The sequence below is a fragment of the Vidua macroura genome, chromosome 8 (genome assembly GCF_024509145.1).
Source record: "Vidua macroura isolate BioBank_ID:100142 chromosome 8, ASM2450914v1, whole genome shotgun sequence".
NCBI lineage: Eukaryota > Metazoa > Chordata > Aves > Passeriformes > Viduidae > Vidua > Vidua macroura.
This window is the reverse complement of record NC_071578.1, coordinates 25,467,607-25,486,122: the sequence shown is the minus strand read 5'-3', so window position 1 is coordinate 25,486,122 and position 18,516 is coordinate 25,467,607.

Genomic DNA, 18,516 nt, shown 5'->3' with positions numbered 1-18,516 from the left:
AATATAAGGTATAATAACCTCAGAAAAGTGTATAAATCTACAAGGTTTTAAGTGCTAACATATATTTTTTTCTCCCTCCTCACTTTCACCACAACTGGATTTGTAATGAGTAAATGAGTAAACAATTTCAACACAAAGTGATAGAACCACTTTTACTTTGTCTCAGTGGAGACTTTTAAGATTTGCAAGCATTAAAAGGGATTGTTTTTCTCCAGCAAGGCCAAGAGAAATCCTGGTGTATTGTAGGAAGCAGAACAGATTGCCATTTTTTTCAAAAGGTAAAATCCTTTTGTACCATGAAAGTAGCTTAAACACTCCCTAAATGCACAGAGCCCTCCTGGGAAGAGAAGTTCCTGGCTGCAGCCTCTCACTGAGATATATGAATATGTTGTGAGTCCTCCTTCTTTCATCTTGGTTAAGGATCAACTAAATGTTAAATGCTAGTGTGAGAAATCAGGGTTGTTCAGGAAAGTGCTAATTTTTCCCAAGTTCAACACCTGGGAATGGAGAACCACAGTATTAGCTCATACATTCACTCAGCTCTGGTGATTAGAAGCATTCTCATAGAGAGCCAAATCTGTCTTGTGTATTGGGGTCGCACACACAGACACCCATCTGAATTCAGCAAGCCATTTGCTTAGAACAGCTGCTGCTTTAGGTTGGAAGTATTTGGAAAAAGAATAACATTTCCATGCTGAAAGACAACCCACTTTCAAGAAGATGGTTCAGACAGGAAAGCAGCCTGGATGCCATAGCTGATTTGAGTATGATTCATGCACTTCAAACAGTCCTGCATAAACAGACACAATTATTAAACAATAGCTGCATAATGTTTCCATTCATAAGGGGTTTTTTATTTGCTTTCTTTTTTTTCCATTTAGGGAGAAAATTTCTCAGTTCAGAATTATTCTATTCTTTCATGTGCAATACCACCAAACTGTTTTTTGCTATTTGGAACCCTTGATATGGAGTTCAACTCAGCAGCAGCACTGTAGTCCCATTTTAAATGTTTCTTACTTGTATAGAATTTTATAAGATTAAAGGGACTTCTTTCTGTTTAAAATGGTGCTCTTGGAGCCCTGGTTCATTTCAGTTTTGCTTGTAATACTCCTGAGGCTGTCAAAACGTAGGCCTCATGCCAGAAGATGAATTCCTGTAGACGCTGTAACTACATGACACAACAAACCCACATCACAGAAATTTTCTAGTAAAAAACAAGGTACAGTATTTGAATTGGACCTCTTATTTTTTAAATAAATGAGAGGAAACAATTCTGCCAGACTTTAGTATGTCAAGGCTTTGTGAATATTGACGTTTCTAGCAGTAGTTTTATTCCATTAAATATGTATTTAGTGATTGTGATAAATATCAAGAAACAGATTATTATGCTAGGGGCAATGAACAAGTGGTTCATTATACCTGTACTACACTTGGATCAGGTGTAGAGTAGCTGCCTGGAGTGCATGTATCCCTGTGTCCAGAAAGATGCTGAGCTCTAGGGTAAAACTGCACAAATTTAGCAGCACTAGACTGACTGTAGCTTTACTGCTAACACATTTTAAATGGTGCATTTGTTTAATTTACCCACCAACTTAGAATCTGCTCAGAATCCAGAGCACTCCACAGCACAAAGGCATAAGGCTCCTGCAGAAAAAGTTGGAATTGCATTCCATGATTTGCTGCATATTCAGTTATCTTGGTGGTGAGGAGAAGATGCCAAGACAGTAGAGGAAGGGAATAGTTGTTTTGTGTTATGCTATCTTGGACAGCTACCAACCTTCTCATAAAGAGCAGCCAAAGACAGGCTCTTAGCAGATCGTGTGCATGGGTTTTGGTTTTTGAGCCTGTTGTGTGGGTATCTGTATCTAAGCTGGTCATCTCAGGCTCCCTTATACCCTTATACCTTATACAATAAAAAGGTATCAAGGGTTTAATTGTAACTCATTTTAATACAGACATTAACTTCTGATCATCTGAACTGCATCACTGGTGACATGGGCTGGGGTGTCACTGGGGTGACTTTCTTAGATGTGCACACATCATCCTTGGGATATACATTCATTTTTATTCAGATGAATCCCACTTTCACTTATGGCATTGGGTTCCACTGCTGCAGGCTGCCACTTTATCATCTCTCCTTCAACACACCTGCTTGACTCTGAGACCACCAGTAAAAAAAGATGCAATACAGGCATGAATGCTTCTTGATGTGGGTTTCTGTGCTGCTCTCTATCCCATTGTGCAGGAGATTTTTCTATGGTTTTTGGTCCACATCCATGTTATGGTAACAACAGTCTTAGGCTGAGTCAACCACAGTGCTTTATTCAGCTCACGGCTGAACTTCATACTTTTGCTATCTTCTCTGAAAGGTATTTAATTTTTTCATCAACCTTCATGATGAATAATAGGTATTTATTATCTTGAGAGGTTCTCATTTGCATTCAATCTTGTGGCTTAAGTTCATCAATAATACTAATTCACACTTACATAGCACATTTCATCTGGAGAACATAAAGCACTTCATAATTGTCAAATGATTACATTTTACAACATCTCCCAAAGGTAAAAAGTATTTCATTCACAGAAGGCCTGGTCTCTATTGTTACTATGCCAGCATGCTGGGTTTTTTGAGAATTGGCATGAAGCTCAACAGCAAGCTGTACAGACATAGTTATATAAAGATTCATTTTCTGTGTTCAGCACCACATTGGAGAACCATTTCAGCATGCTAAGGAGCCTTTGTGCTAACTTGTCCAGCAATATTGCATTAAACCCAGCAGTTCATAGCCATGTTCAAACTCAGTACAATGGTCAACACAGTCCAGGACTAACTAAAGGGTAAAATGAAGCAGATGCTTCAGTCATAAAACCTGCTCAGTCTGAATTAGGAGGCTACTGGTAGATTGCATAGATTGGATTCCCTTATCTGTAATAATTTATTTGAGGCTTCCCAAGTTACAAAGAAAACTGGGGTGGAATCAATTTTCATGTGTATTCAACATCACCAATCTTTCCTGTCTATTTTCAAGGCTGCATCATGTGCATCCAATCTTTGGGACATACAAGACCTGCATATGCAGTTTCTCAGAGCACATTGTCTTTCTTTGGAAAAGGTGGAAAGCAGGAAAATTCCACAGAAGTCAACACTAGGAAATTTCTAGAGCTGGGCACTACCACCATTCACTTACAGAAAAAGGGAAAGGGAAACACTGAATGATGTCCTAGAAAACGGGAGATTGATGTAATAATTCATAGGACCAAAAAGGAATAAAAATAAAGGAAAGCATTCAGTTGAAATCTGACAGATTCTCTATAGGCACACTTGTCCCATGCTGGGTATCAGGTCATGTCACAGCTGAAGTCCCAGAGTGGGGCTGCAGCTAAGCCCCTCTGTATAAAATATGGGGTATGTCCAGCTCCACAGCTTTGTTCTGCCAAGGCTTCACCTTCCAGACAGATCTGATTTGGCACAGGGCATGGAAAGATAGGGAGCATCAATAATGATAGAAGTTCCCTTGTGGTGTTGTTCAGCAAGGTTCTGGGTCACATTTCCAAAATCTATACCTAATGAAAACTAAAAGCAAAAGGAATTATTTAATTGGAAAAGGATAGCCTGCATTTCCAGAAGTGACTGCAAGAGCTGTTCCCTTCCATTTTACTAATACCATTGTCCATAATCTTAATTGTGTCCTGTAGGCAATACTTTTGACACTACATTTTTAGTACAGCACAGACATCTCCTACAGAAAGGAGCCACAGGTGAACACCATAACAGTCAGAGAGAGTAAACATTTGAGATTTGGCAATAATCTTGATAATTACATTTTCTCCTTCCTTTCTCTAGTTCTTCATTTAAGTGAACAAAATGTTCTTTGCATCTATTTTTCCTGGACAATTATCTATTTAAGTAAACACTTACTCATGCTACACACAATTAAACTTCTTCCTACCCAACTGTGAAATAGCTTGTGTTCTCTGTCACAAAATCTACGGCAACCTAAACTCAAAAATAGAATTGCAAATCTAGAAATATGAAGGGTCAGACATACAGAACTGTTCCTAACAATGGCTAACGCAAATAATTTCCAAGTTAGAATCCACAAACTAAAAATGGCTAGGATTACTTTTAAAGCACAAAATCCTGCTTTTTTAATGTCATCTGAATGTCAGAACTTTGGAGTGCCATATTTCACTTCAAACATGTCATTTCACACTAGGAGAGGGACATTTTTCAGAGTTATGCATAAAAAGATGTCTCTTCTCCATGGTAATTTATGAAAGAGATTAAGCCTGTGTTAACTTTGCTGTGTAACCATTTGATAGTGCTTTCCCACACTACTGTGGTAATGAAACACTAAGTACACAACAACAGCAGAGACAGGTATACACCATTGCCATACATACAAGAATATTATTACTTGTTGCCATAATGAGTAGCTCTTATGACACCAAATTTTGCAGACATGATACATAGATTTTACCAGCTTCTTTACATCACTGGTTCAGTTTCCTGGCAAACAGCAACTACCTCTCTCCAGCTCACCATCCCTTTGCAAAGGAAGATCAGCAATCCTTTCTCCACTGGTAAACTCAAACATAATTCTATCATCGTAGCAGTCATAGTGTCAAAGGAGTGGGATGTTGATGGAGTTATGCCATGAGACTATTGTATCCAAAGTATATCTTAATATTACATTTTAATGAACACCAAGAAAGCTAGGGAAGGGTGCACATGCTTATTACAGTGTGATACTTCATAAAGAATATTAAAAAACTATTAAGACCATGTAGGTACCTATTCCTAAAGCTCTGATCGCTCTGTAATCTTGCCAATTTCAATCTGAGTCTGAGCATAACTGAAGAAAAATCCTCAAAAATTCATTCTAAAGAAAACACCAAACCAAACACATAGAAGAGTTTAAAAGTAACTGCAGTGTTACAAAGATGAAGCATTAAGATGACAAAATAGAGCTGTGACTACAGAATGAGCCCTGTATGGATGTGGCAGGCTCTGTGAAACAAGCAGTGCTTGGCAGTTTGGTGACCATTCAGTGCAACCTCTGCACTCCTGCAGCTGTAGCAGGACAAACACAAAGGTGCCACAGCAGAAGCACAAGGGGAGATGCTGCAAGGTGGCAGTCACATCCCCTCTGCTTTCTGCACTGGGCACGCAGTCCTGCCTAGTATATGGTAGTGGAATTGTCACATGAAGCAACTAGAACTTTGGAAAACAGCACAGAAGACACCTAAATGAGGATACCAGTGTAATGAAGCCTAAAGGGACACTTGCTTTGTTATGTCTTCAGAGTATGCCCTCAGTGGATATTGTGTTGTACTCTTGCAATAGAAAATTTTGAACAGGAAGACAAAATTTTTCTTTTTATTTGCTGAATATCTTGTATTGCATGCAGCCTCTTGGTTAAAAATTCATAAATCCTTAGCACTCAAAATTCTCAGGCAGTCCTACTTTCAACACACTTTATATTTAGTTGGCCTTATTCTTAAAAACAACCAGCAAAACTCCACTTTACAACCTCTCCCATGCTAAGGGGTTTTTGCAAGCAAAACAACTCCTTGAATCCTGGGTTTCCATCATTTACAATTCAAAATTAAAAATAGCTGCCAAAATTAGCTAGCTGTTAATTGTATTTCAAGAAATGGGGCTCCAGAGGGTATGGAGAAAGAAAGAAAAGTGTGAAGAAAATTATTTGCATTCTTAATTACTTATGTGACAGAAAAAATAAAACAACTGGGAAGCAAAAGATTAACCTATATATAGGGTTCTCACAGAGTCCAAATTTAAGTGCACACAATGCAGCACTGCACAGTGTCTTGTGATTGTAGTGAAAACTGAAGTTGAAAGTCACGGAACAACCAAGAGATAATAATTTTATAATTTGTAAGAAAATCTAAATTTGCATGAAAAAGAATTTGGGGGAATAATATTTTTCATGGACTTAAAAATAAGTGCTGAGCCACGATTGATTAAACTTTCTTTGGTACAACACAGACACATTTGATTTTGATACTTTTTAAATTAAACCTTTAAACTTTGCTATTTGAAACAATAAGCTTCATTTACAAACTGACCTGAACTAAAAAAAAGAATGTATTCTAGTTCACTCAAGATTTGCCTTCATTTTCCAATTCATCCAATAAGCTGAAGAATCCATTATTCATCCAAATCTAATAATTATTCCATCAGAATTTAACAGCTAAAGTGCTCTTTACTGCTATGAAGATTACTGTAGCACTGTTTCTGTTTTACCTATGGTGAACTGAATTAGTGTTTCATTTCCCTTTTAAGTGGAATAGCATATTATTCATGGATTCAGTAATTCAGTGGCTTTGAGTTATCTAATCAAGTGCTCCTTGAGAGCGTAAAGATGATAAAGTTTTAGAAATTGTAATAAATTGCCTTTGAATGTAGTTATAACTAAATTGAAGTTAGCATTGCTCATTCTACATTTTAAAAGTCAGCAGCGGTTTTCCTGATTGGGAAAAAAAAACCACTACAACATATTTTTCACACATTTCCTGGTGAGGGGGAAAAAACCCACAACTTCCCAATTCTCATAGGTGCTTTCTATCTGTGTGTTGCCAGTTAATTGCTTGGAATTTAATTCCTCCTTTTGCATTTAGTGACAGTAGTGTCCACTGTCCCTCGTACACCATCGGTCACAAGAACATACAGCAGGCTCCACTCTTTCTGTGACCAAGGATCACCTCCACAAGCAGCAATACTATGACCAAACAATGAAACAATGAGGAAATGTATCTAAAACATTAAAGATACTAAAACAAGTATGAATATGGTATTGAAAATCCAGTGTATCAAAAAAATTAATTCAGTTCTCCAGTGTTACGAGACATTAGGGATAGAGAGTACTCATAATACAGTTAGAATCTGCATCTCATGAGTGCTCCCTCCTATCTTTATAATTCTTGAAGAGCCAATAAATAGCACCTTACCCTGCTGCCAAAACCAAGGCTATTTAGTTCTTTAGCCTCTTGCAGCACTTGGCAGCACATATACCATCTCCTTTAAGAAATGCCAGTTTATGTTAGTGATTCATTTCAGTACTAAAGCACAAAAGATAAAATATCTTAGAGTTTTCATTCTACCTGGCAGAAAATTAAAACTATTCGATTGTTGTTCTATCATAATTTAATCTCAACCATTTTCAAGACTCTCATTAGTCCCTAAATTACCAAAATTGATTTTCCCATTGCAGAATCAAATTCTGTATTATCTATTCATCCATGCATAAAATATTTGCACGCATTATTATGTTTATTTTTAAATATTTAGACATATGCACACATTGCATTTTCTAACACCATTGACACTTTGTTGTCTTCAGAGGAGAAGGGCCAGCTCAGGCAGAGTTGATGTGGATTTCCAGACAGGTGCAGGACAGGTTAATTTCAAGGCAAATCAAAGTGCTGGCTGCCTAAATGGACCATCTTACTTCCACTCTACCCACTCCACTCCAGTAATTTCTGTAATAATAGAGATTATAAATTCCTGGTCTATCATTTCCTAATGGATTAAGGTATCTGATATTCAAAATGTGAGTTACATAGGCTGGCTTTTTATTGTATTCCAGGACAATATTGCAGATTGTTAATTCCTCTGTTTTTTTCCCTATCAATTAACATTTATTGTGGTTCTTCCCTGAGCCAATCTTGAACAGTTGGTGTTTTATGACTAGGCAGTTTCTTCTGTTGTATTTTTTATATGTGCCAATGGAAAGCAAAGAAATATGGTCCTTTCTCTAAAGGAAATTTCCTGAGTGATAAAAAATATATTGTAACTGCTGCAACAAACTTCACAGAACAGTAAATCATCTAACAATTTAAATTTTTTTAAAGAATATTTGAGAATATAATTTACAATCAAATAGGTGGCTATAAACCCTCCTCAACAGTATCATAATACAAAGTATCAGTCAACATCCATTTAAAAGAGGTAGACGTAAGGATTTTTAGAATTTGTTGCAATTCCAAAACTTTTCATTAGAACTGCATACAAGCTGCCAGTATTTATTTTTCAGGAATTAAAAAAGGTATCATTTTTGAGCTGACACTGCAACTATCAAGACTATTTCATCTACAGGGGAATTTATACTGACTTACACAGAACCTTGTGCTGGAAATTCTGTACCTATTATTATTTCAGTGTTCTCAGGCAGTCCAGCAACATACAGGAGATTTGTTTCCTTGTCTATATTAATAGCATTTGATCTATGAACAACAATAGGTCACATAAGTATCAGACAGTTGAAGTATCAATACAGTTAAAAGCAGGCAAGTATTTGGGTCCAGGTCCTTCAGGAAACGTCTAATCTCTTAAGAAAGCTGCAACAAACATTACAAGGTGAGTTTCAGAGAGATTGGCTGATACACTGAATAAAACTTCATATAAAACTTGAGCAGTGTTATATAAGACATTGTAGGAGATGCTGATTGGACACTAGACTCAAGTCACAGGAGAAATGATCCTTAAGTTTTCAAGACTAATGTGAACAAACAGAGCTATTAGCAGCATTCACTTGCTATTAACTAAGCACAAACCAGGACAGGGAAATTAAATTTAACTGCAAAAAGAACTTTACAGAGTCATCATAAACAATTATATTTGCACTATGAATGGCAAGAAAAAATTACATGCTCTTGTAGTTTGACACACCATCTATTCAGAACAGAGTGGAAAATGTCTTTGCTACATCATTTAAAACTTTCAAAATTATGCCACTTTAATGACTTAAAGATTTCAAGCAAGAGAAGCTACACAAGTAGGGAGCCACTTGTGGAGCTTATGCCAAGATGAGCCTTAGCCCTGCAAACTTTTATTTCTGAGTTACCGTGTCTGATTATTCAGCAAGGCAAATTTGACGCTAACAAACTGGGATTTACCTCTCTACAAGATCAGTAAATCCAGGGAAGTCCAGTGTGAGCATACAGTCCCTCAAAAAGCATGTTACAGACTTTTTTCTGAGCAACACGGACATAAGGAGTCTTTCCTTCCAACACCTAGAGGCCAGTGTTGAAAGAACGTATTACTACACAAGGTTGTAACAAAAATTAGTACTGCAAATATGATATGGTGCTCCTTGGCAAGGAGCAGATGCCAAGAGATGTTCTTTACTACTCTTCAACCTGGAAAGAAATTCAAAATTTGGAACACAACTTCTGGTAAAAGCAAATATGAATAACGGCATCATTTCTCTTTGGATACTCTGCTCTGAAAATCAAATCTACATCTACAGTTTCTTAGAGATTCAAGTATATGATGCATCCACAAAAAGTTACACAGACAGGATCCATGCAGACCACACCTGCTCAAACACCTATTGCAAAGGAAATACACAGATTTATTTAAGGTCTTCAATATATAAAATATTTAAAGAAAATACCATTGCTTACCTTGAAATGCATAAACCCCAAAATTATCATGCTACTGGCATAAAAATTTTAACACCTTTAAAAATGGGTTTATTGATTTCTACAGTTATTGAGTCTCTACCTTACAATTTAAAAGCTCACTTTGAAATCTTCAAGGCTAAAATTTCAATCATTTGGGGTTTTTAAGGGAAAGCAAGGTTTTCAAGTCATCCTATTTCTCTGAGACCTGAAGAGTCAAGAAAAACAGCCCATAATTGTGAGTTTTATAATAAAAGAATTGTCAACACAAATGATCTCATTAAGGGAAAAATTAAGAAAAGGCCCACAGGGAGATGAGATGCCAAAAATGTAATAGAGGAAACAAGGGCAAAAACATCATCAGGGAAAGAATCTTATGTAACTTAGAGCAGTCTGACCTTAATAGCATTGTTTGAAGAGACATTAAAGCTTATTGGTTTTACACCTCAACCTACAACAGCACTTAAATAAAAACAGATCTTCTAGCATACTCAAGTAGCTCCACTGAAATCATGTTTCTGGGTAGCACCTCTATATTTTTTAGATATCCTTATGTACTAAAGCCTAGCTCACTTCTTTTCATTAAAACTTACAAAGTTCACCAAGTGTGTCTTTTATTTCTTGGATGGTAAGGAAATGAAGGGCCTGGCCAAACAGACACCTGTGTGGAAGGATTTAGATCCCACTTTGTACCCAGGGAGTATAAAAATTGTGTGTTAGCCTTGGGTACTGGCATTACAAGAAAGGAATAACAGCAATGAAAACCCACCAGCCCCTGCAAATGAATATTCCATGTTTTGCCCTTCCTGCCACACACAGGTCTGGTTCCCTGTCTTTACCACCACTATCCCTCATACAAGACAGTGTCTGTCCATACATCTCTTCCCTCATTATTTAATATAAATTCTGCATCATGGTTTTCTTGCTGTCTAAAGCACCACTTAATGTGTTTCCACAGGGTATTAACCAGCTACATTCAGCACACATAGTGAATTCACTGGAACAGCTTATTACCATATTCATTTTTATTTTGTCCTTGCCCTAGTCCCGAACCAGTAGTTTTGTTTGGAATGCCTAACATGACTTTGAAGTGCACTTTTAATTTCCACACGTCTCCTGTCACAGATCTGTTCCCTAAACCTTACTTCTGTCATGCTGGTTCAGTGAAATTCTAACACAGCATTGAGAGGGCAGGAGGAAAAGTGCAACACAGCCTCAACTAGCACCCAAGCAATTTATTAACCATTCTGTTATTAAGACCTGATTAAAACAGGCACAAAAACCATCCACTGAGGAGCTCCCTTAGGGACCTTTTGAAACACCGTTTTGGTCATCATATCTGGCATCTACATGGGAGTTTCCTGATTCCATAGAAAAGAAGGAGGTTGTACTCCTTGAATTAATTCTGATTTGTCTCCAGACACAGTGATGTGGGCAATTTGATTTTCTGTTTATTTTTCATCATCATTAGCAGGTACCAGTCTGACTGTTCTTAAGATTTGCTTTACTAGAAAGTAGCAAACTTTCTAGTGTTTACTATACACCAGCTCTTGTGACTGAGTTCACAAGAAACAAAAACCAAACCCGATCTGCAGGTTGTCTGTGGGATTTCTAACTTTGGCTGGAGTGTCTCTCCATTTATGTATAATTATTATCCTCATAGAGTTCAGCTCTTTTCAGACAGTATTTACTTTCACTGCACCATAAGTCCCCAGAAATGTCAGCCTCATTCGCAGTCTTGCATTACATTTGGCTTATGTAGTCTTACCTTTGCATTAAGAGGTCTCCAGTTCAGAATCTTTGTGTTATTACTTGAGTCTAAGAAAATATTATTACATTTTCCACAAATTCTAACCTTCTTCTTGCTCAATGCCTTCCTTTAATTCCTTCATGCCACTTTCTCTTTGGTCACAAAAGATTCTTTTTTATCTTTCATTTAAATCTATCAGGATATCTTCTCCTCTGCAGGACTACAGTATCAGGTTTTGAGAACTCGGTGATTTCTCAGCTACTTTAATGAATTCTACGTTGCTGCAGGGTGATTCTTTTTTTTCTTTTCTTTTCTTTTTTTTTTTTTTTTTTGGTGGCACATGCCGTGGTTAATTGCTGCAATTGTTCTTTTTCTTGTATTATTTATACCCCCACATTACAGTACTGTAATTCTAATAACACTTAAATTAGATCAATATGGGTCACTTGTACACCTGCTAAACTGAAATCTTTAGGTCAAATATTTGAAACTAAATGAGGACTTTTCAATCTTGCTGTCCATTATAAAATTTGAAAATAGAATTTATCATCTGACTAGTATGTAATTTCCAACACTAACATAACTCTTTTTCCGTTTTTGCTCTTCTAAGAACCAGAATAATCCATTTTCTCTGTTTTAATATTATTGATTGTTTTCTTTATGGCCTCCTTGAGCTGGTCATTTCTAATTCATTTCCTCCAGCAAAGGCTGCAAATGTTCTCTCCATTTGCTATAATTAAGCTTTCATTAACCCATACACATTTACACCAAATGTATTGCAGCTTCCTTCCATGAAGCTATAAATGTCTTTCTTAGTTTGCTGTAATACCCATTAGGCAGTGATGACAAAGCTGCAGACAACACACTACACAGCTCTTGTCTGTATTTCAGTCACAACTTCTGAACTACTACACTCAGTAGCCATTCCAAACACTACCTCTTGATTTTTTTTACCCTTAACAGAAAAGGAAAAAAGTTAAAAAAAAAGATGGGGTCAGGGGTAGAGAATTACAAACCTATAAGCCTAAAATAGGAGTGGGTTCTTTTTAGATTTTAAGAGAAGGGCAGAAGATGAGGGAGTTGGAGTGGAAGAACAAAAGGCATTATAAGCAATCTGATTGTGGAAAGACAGACTTGCAAAAAGCCCTCCAAAATTGCTTCTCTAATTTAAATGCTTGCACTAAAAAAAAACACCCAAAAAACTACAAACAAACAAAAACCCACAAAAAATAAAACAAGCCGAAAAAGCCCCACCAAACAAAATCCAGCCCCCAAAAACCCATATCAAAACGAAACAAACCAACCCCAACCAACAACCTCAAAATCAAACACAAAACCTCTTATTCATTAAAAAAAATGTGATTATGTGAAAACTAAGAATATGTACTTCCTCCACAAATGTTCTGGGTTTGAATTTTTCATATATAAAGGAATAGATGAGGTTCAGTCTCCTCTTTGTACTCAATTCAAGACCAGGTACCAAGCCTGTGCTGCAGAAAGTGCCCTCCTGGTCACTTTAGATAAGGCCTTAATCATCCCAGCTCTGCAAGTAAGAACAATAATCTGCCTTGCAATGGTGGCTCACTGAATATCAAAGGACCTGAAATTGCTGCTTTAGTCTGAATATGAATTGAATAATTTTAATTTTGATGACCCTCGCTAAAAGCATTTTTACAAATCAAGAATATGCCACAAGTCTCCAACCTCTTTGCTTATGCTCTTCTCTATGCACTACGTGCTTTCCCTTCAATCCATTCATAATAACTCATATATACATGTCTCCAACTTTGCAGATTCCAATGACAGCAAGACATTGTGGGCTTGCTTTTATATCAGATAATTCTATTTTATATATTGGGCTGGTTAATGGAGAGAGAGGTTCCATGGAAATAAAGCAGCTCACACAAATCAAGGCATACATGTGCACTTTTGTTGGAAAAGATGTGGAAGGAAACATTAATCCAGAAAAAATTGAAGATTCTCAGTGCCTGTAATTATCATTGCCTAAAAGTAGTGCCTTGCTCTGTTATGCAAGGATTCAAATACAAATACACCCATTCCAACTTTGCCAGCCACTATCTCACTGCAATTGCATTTTATAACAGCTTGTTGTCATCTGACAAAAATAACAAGGATTACATCTTGCTCAACCCCAGAGGATTTAGGAAATGCTTTCTTACAGTCAGATTGGGTTTTTTTTGTTGTGTTCAGATTGGATTACAGTAATTCTTTGTTTGCAGATTTGCCAGCACCATTTTCACAGATCTTGCAGGAACAAAAAACATTGTGCAAGAAATCTCCACTTGAGAGAACAGGACGTCTGGTGTAGCTGCTCTGTATCAGCATTTTATCCTGCAGTCATTTGAAAATTGCTTTTGGTGCTCCTCATTCAAGATTCTGATATGTCCGTGACTGATACACTGGAATGAATATCCTAAATTATATAGTCCATACTATTTCCTAGGCCAAGTAAGTACCACACACTGGGAAAACAAGATGCCAAAGAAAAAGCAGATGTGTAATTTTTTCTGATGTTACAGAATTTCCTTCTTAAATATCCCAAGCTTAGCTTATCTCTATATATTTCAGAAGTGCTACATCATAATACTCCAAAGGAAAATCCAGTGCAGATTGTTGGAAACATCTGAAAACTAATAAAGTAATAAAAAATACTAAAGCAGTGTAGTAATGCATTGGAAATCATAGGGGAAAAAAAAACCACCCTAATTTATTTGACTTACTGGTGATTCCCCCCTTCAGACTTGCAAAATTTGTTTTTTCAGGTAATTTGAATCCCATAGTCTGGACTTGGAGTAAATTTCTATCTTAGAGTCTATTGCTTGGGTCAATATTAAATATTATTTTATATATTAGATGTTAGTGTCTTTCTCAGAAATATTGTAAATTACTCTGCAGACAGTTGTCATCTTATTCCCATCCTGATTTACTTGTACTTTATGCATACTTTGCACTCATGCAAGGGGTTGTAGGAGATGCACAGGAAAGAAGAATATAGTGCCCTGAATCTAATTTTCCTCTCACAACTTATTGACTCCAGACCTACATGAAAATCACAGAGCAACAGTGAAAGTCAGTTTCCAAAAGATTATATAAAGTCTCATGAATGAAACAGGTCTTGCATCAAAAGTGTTATTTCTGTTATATTTCAGTAAGATTGAAATCTTTAATACTTTTGAAGCTATCACTCTTGCATATGCTTAAGTCTTCCATTGAAATTTGTGCTCCTGAAATCAGTAGGGCATTTCTAAAAATTACATCCTGCAGAGTGATGCCAGGCTTTGGGAGATATCACTTCCATTGTTTGTACATGACTGAGTTTGTGTTTAAATTTGTGGTTTGGTTTCTTGTGGTAGTTTTTAATTAGACAATCACCGAATAATTCATTTAACAGATTAAAGAATTAGGTAGGTAAAACTCCTCTAAAATTATTTACATGGAAGTATAAGTGCATTGTAAAAAAAGTAAATAATTTAAATAGGGATTCTCTATTAAGTTACAATCTTTGCTTTTACTGGGCCATTCCAAAGAATGGTGGAAACTTACAGACTCATGGCAGGAGTTGCTAAGTTTCCTGAAAAAATAAAACAGTTCAAGAGAAAGTGCCTACACAGTGATTTGCAGAAGTCTATATTTATTGTAATTAACTAGGAAGAAAAATTGCAAAACTAACTCTAGCCCCACTTGAGAGTTTTTAATGAATTTTGATTTTTTTTTCCTCTGTTTTGATTTTAAATATTCCTATTAACAGTAGGAAGTACCACATAAATATTCTGGTAATATTTTCACAGCCAAAAGAACAATTTTTTAGTATCTTGGAGCACCAGGACAACCCAGGGACCCCTAAAATTTATGGCTGTGAAACAGTCTTTCCTTCCAGCTGTAATTAAACAGAATACTCTGGAAAATAATACTAATTAGAATTATTGCTTTGTGTTGTTTATGAGTTGATGTATTCTTATTTATTCAACAGCACATGAAACTGAGCTTACCATGCCCCTCTCCCCAAACAGACTACAAACTGGGACTCTGCCAGAAGTAATTTTAGACATGACAGAACGACTAACAGTGGAGAAGGAAGCATTGTTTCAGGGAACCAGTCACAGTCTTCCATTCCAGAGGTAGCTTCCTGCTACAGTTTTGGGAGAGCACATGCACTTTTGGAGCCTTAAGCAGCACATATCTTACAGGTATAGTTGAAATAGGGAATTATAAAGGTGATAAAGAAAAAAATATTTTCCTGGGGAGTTTGCACATAACTATTGTTCCACAGAATGATTTCTCTAAACTCAACTTTGCCTCTGCTTCAGGCTGTCCAAATCTTATTATTTATTCCTCTAAACAAACCCCTTCCTCCTAAATCTAATACTTTAGACTTAGTATTACACCTTAAAATAAGAATTCTGGTTTTCTCAAACAGCTTCATCAGCTCTTCTCCTCCTCCTCCTCGGAATGGACTGCTCATATAAGGCTGCCCTTTGTATCCCAGGCAGTGCCCTGTTCTAACTATGGTCTGCACCAAACCCTTATTTAAAATCTATACAGTAGAATCTAGGAAGGGTGGAGTCACAAGAACAGCAGCAGCAGATCCTGAGTACCAGCAGCACTGAGCAAGTGTGCACCTGCCTGCCCAGAAGCACTGCTCCCCAGAGCAGGGTATCAGCATGAGCCTGGAGCACACCCTCCTGCCTTGCTAACTGGTGCTGCCCCTGGGCATTCCACCAGATTGTTTCTTCTGTCTTTCAAAGCAAGTAGAATACTCAGGTCTGGAACAATATCCTCTCCTACTTTATTGAAGCACCTTTTAAATATTTTGTGTCATACAAATAGTCTTTATTACAGGGAAACCTCTTTTGTTGCTATATAATGACAGCTGATTCGTCTTATTTGTCAAGTTAAAAGATTAAGAAAAGTTTTCTCTCTCTCTGTATTTCTTGGACATGAGACTTTTGTTTAGGAATATAAAAGAATCTCCCCAAGAAGTTACATGTTTAATGAGAGAGAACATTTATTTCTGCAACCTCCCCAACACACTATGTAGGCTGCATCTGAGTAGGAGAATCCCACAAAGCCTCAGCTCTTTAAAATGCAACCAGAATCCTTTTTGTGTCATGTTTAGTTCCCTTTATGAGCAAAAAGGAAGCTGGTGGATAGATGCACTGTAAAATATTATTAAAATGTCTTTTTCTATGTATGACAAAGCAACACTGAAACAACAAAAAAAGCCAAATGAAAAGAGAAGAAAAAGAAAAGAAGTAGCAGATTTGTAGGTCAGCTGGAGAGGAGGTGTGGCTTCCTTTTACAAATGTAAGTTTGCAAGGAGGAAGGAATGTTTGAGGAATGGAACTTTATTAATGGGACTACAAGTTTCCAGTGCTTTCCTGTCTGCCCAGATAGGCTCTCCTGTTGCAATCTTGTATTCTTGTACAAGAAATGGATTATAATAGAGGCTAAAGTTTTACCTCTTCGTTGTAGATGAACACCCCACAACGCCTATAGAACAAGATGCTTCTTTTTCTTTCTTCTCCTTGCAAGATGTGGGATTAATCTCCTGGCATCAGTAAGTACTGGCAGAAGCCAATGCCTGCCTGATGCACACTGAGCTGCCAACAAGCTCTAGAAACTTGGCTGTAGCAGAAGCAGGTTGCTCAAAGAGCAAAGAACTGAATTCCGGAAAATGGTGAATCTTCTGTACTGCTCAATTCTCCTGGGTCCCTCTGTTGTTTTACATATTGATCTCTATTGACAGTTTTGTACTTCCTATCACCTTCCAGATTCCTGCCATCCATAATGTGCCAGTTCCCTTGCAAGCTGTCACAAACTAGCAAGTAACCTTAGGAAGAAAATTCAATCACAAAACTGGGGGGAACAGTAAACTGCAGCTTGTCCTCCCTTCCTGCAGGACAGAAGTGACGTTGGTACTTCCATCATTTCATGTTCACCATGAGAGTTACTTTCTATTCGACCCCAAACCTCTTGATGGTTCCTGCTGCCTACAGTTTGACTCTCACTCCAGTTCACCAGCAGTGAGCATGAGGCTCATTCACAAACTGCCATAAGCCACACAAGAGCATCAACTCAGCCAGCTTGAGGTATTCACCCTCTAAACTCAAGGCCAGCTACCAAAGAAACTCTAGGCACATCCTTTGTGATGTTATTATAAATTTACTCAAACTAAAGCTTTCCAGTTTCTCCCAAAAAATGAAAAACCGAACTTCTTAACTTCTATATATACAAAGAGAAATGGGACTTTATAGTGAGTTGGCCATCCTAGAAGCGTTGCCACTGTTAGTGACAGCAGCTTTGTAATTTACAGGCCCTCTCTGACAAAGCAGCTCCAGTCCTGTCACAGGCTGTAATTTAACACTGGGTGGCAATAAATTAATCTGAAATGCTCATGTGATGCTCCCCACTCCAACCAGCTAAAGGAAGCAAATGAGATTCTGGGGGCTTCCTGTGCACTTCCCCCCTAAATTCTGTAGTCTGTTTGTATTGGTTGATAAAGACAATTCCTGAGGGAGGCACCAACCAAATAATTTTTATACTGTTATTTGACTTTTTTTTTTCTCTTAACAAATACAGAATGTGTAAATATATCCAAATTAACAACATAAGAGTCACATAAGTATTCTTTGTTAATCAATTACTGAGGAATTTTCTCCATTTACACCTTAGGCAATTTACACGTCTGTAAAAAGCATTCACAAAAGTTCATGTAAATAGAATGCTTTACATGATTTATATTAACATCTTATCTGTGTATATATATAAAAAATAATTAGAAACACAGCTCAAGGTCACCCTTTATGGTAGATATATTTTCTATTATAATTACTTCCATTTTTCATTTCTAGTTCATTTTGTAATATCTTTAATTAAGAAACTACTATGTACCCTTTGCTTTTAAAATAGGTGTGCCTCCAGATCAGTCTGAAAACTACCTGAAAAACATGCAAAATTATTGTGATTAATGCAAAAGTGGGTTTTTTCAACTCAAGTTGAACAAAAGGTTTAATTTAGAGCCAAAATTGAGTTAAAAATATTCTATAAAGGAAAACTTACCTTGCTATTTTTTTCCAAAACATTTTATCTTGACCTGTCTTCCACCTAAGTTAGCACTCACAAAAATAACATTTCCATGGTAACTGTTTTTTTGCTTCATTTTTAGAGATGCTGAAGAACCTCAGCTACCACTGATACCAAACAAATCTGTGTATGCTTCACACCCCTAAAATTCATATTGCACATATTTTCCAGTACAGGTGCTCATTTTCTCATTAATTCCTTTTCTCTAAATTTCAATTAATATCTGTCCCTGAAAA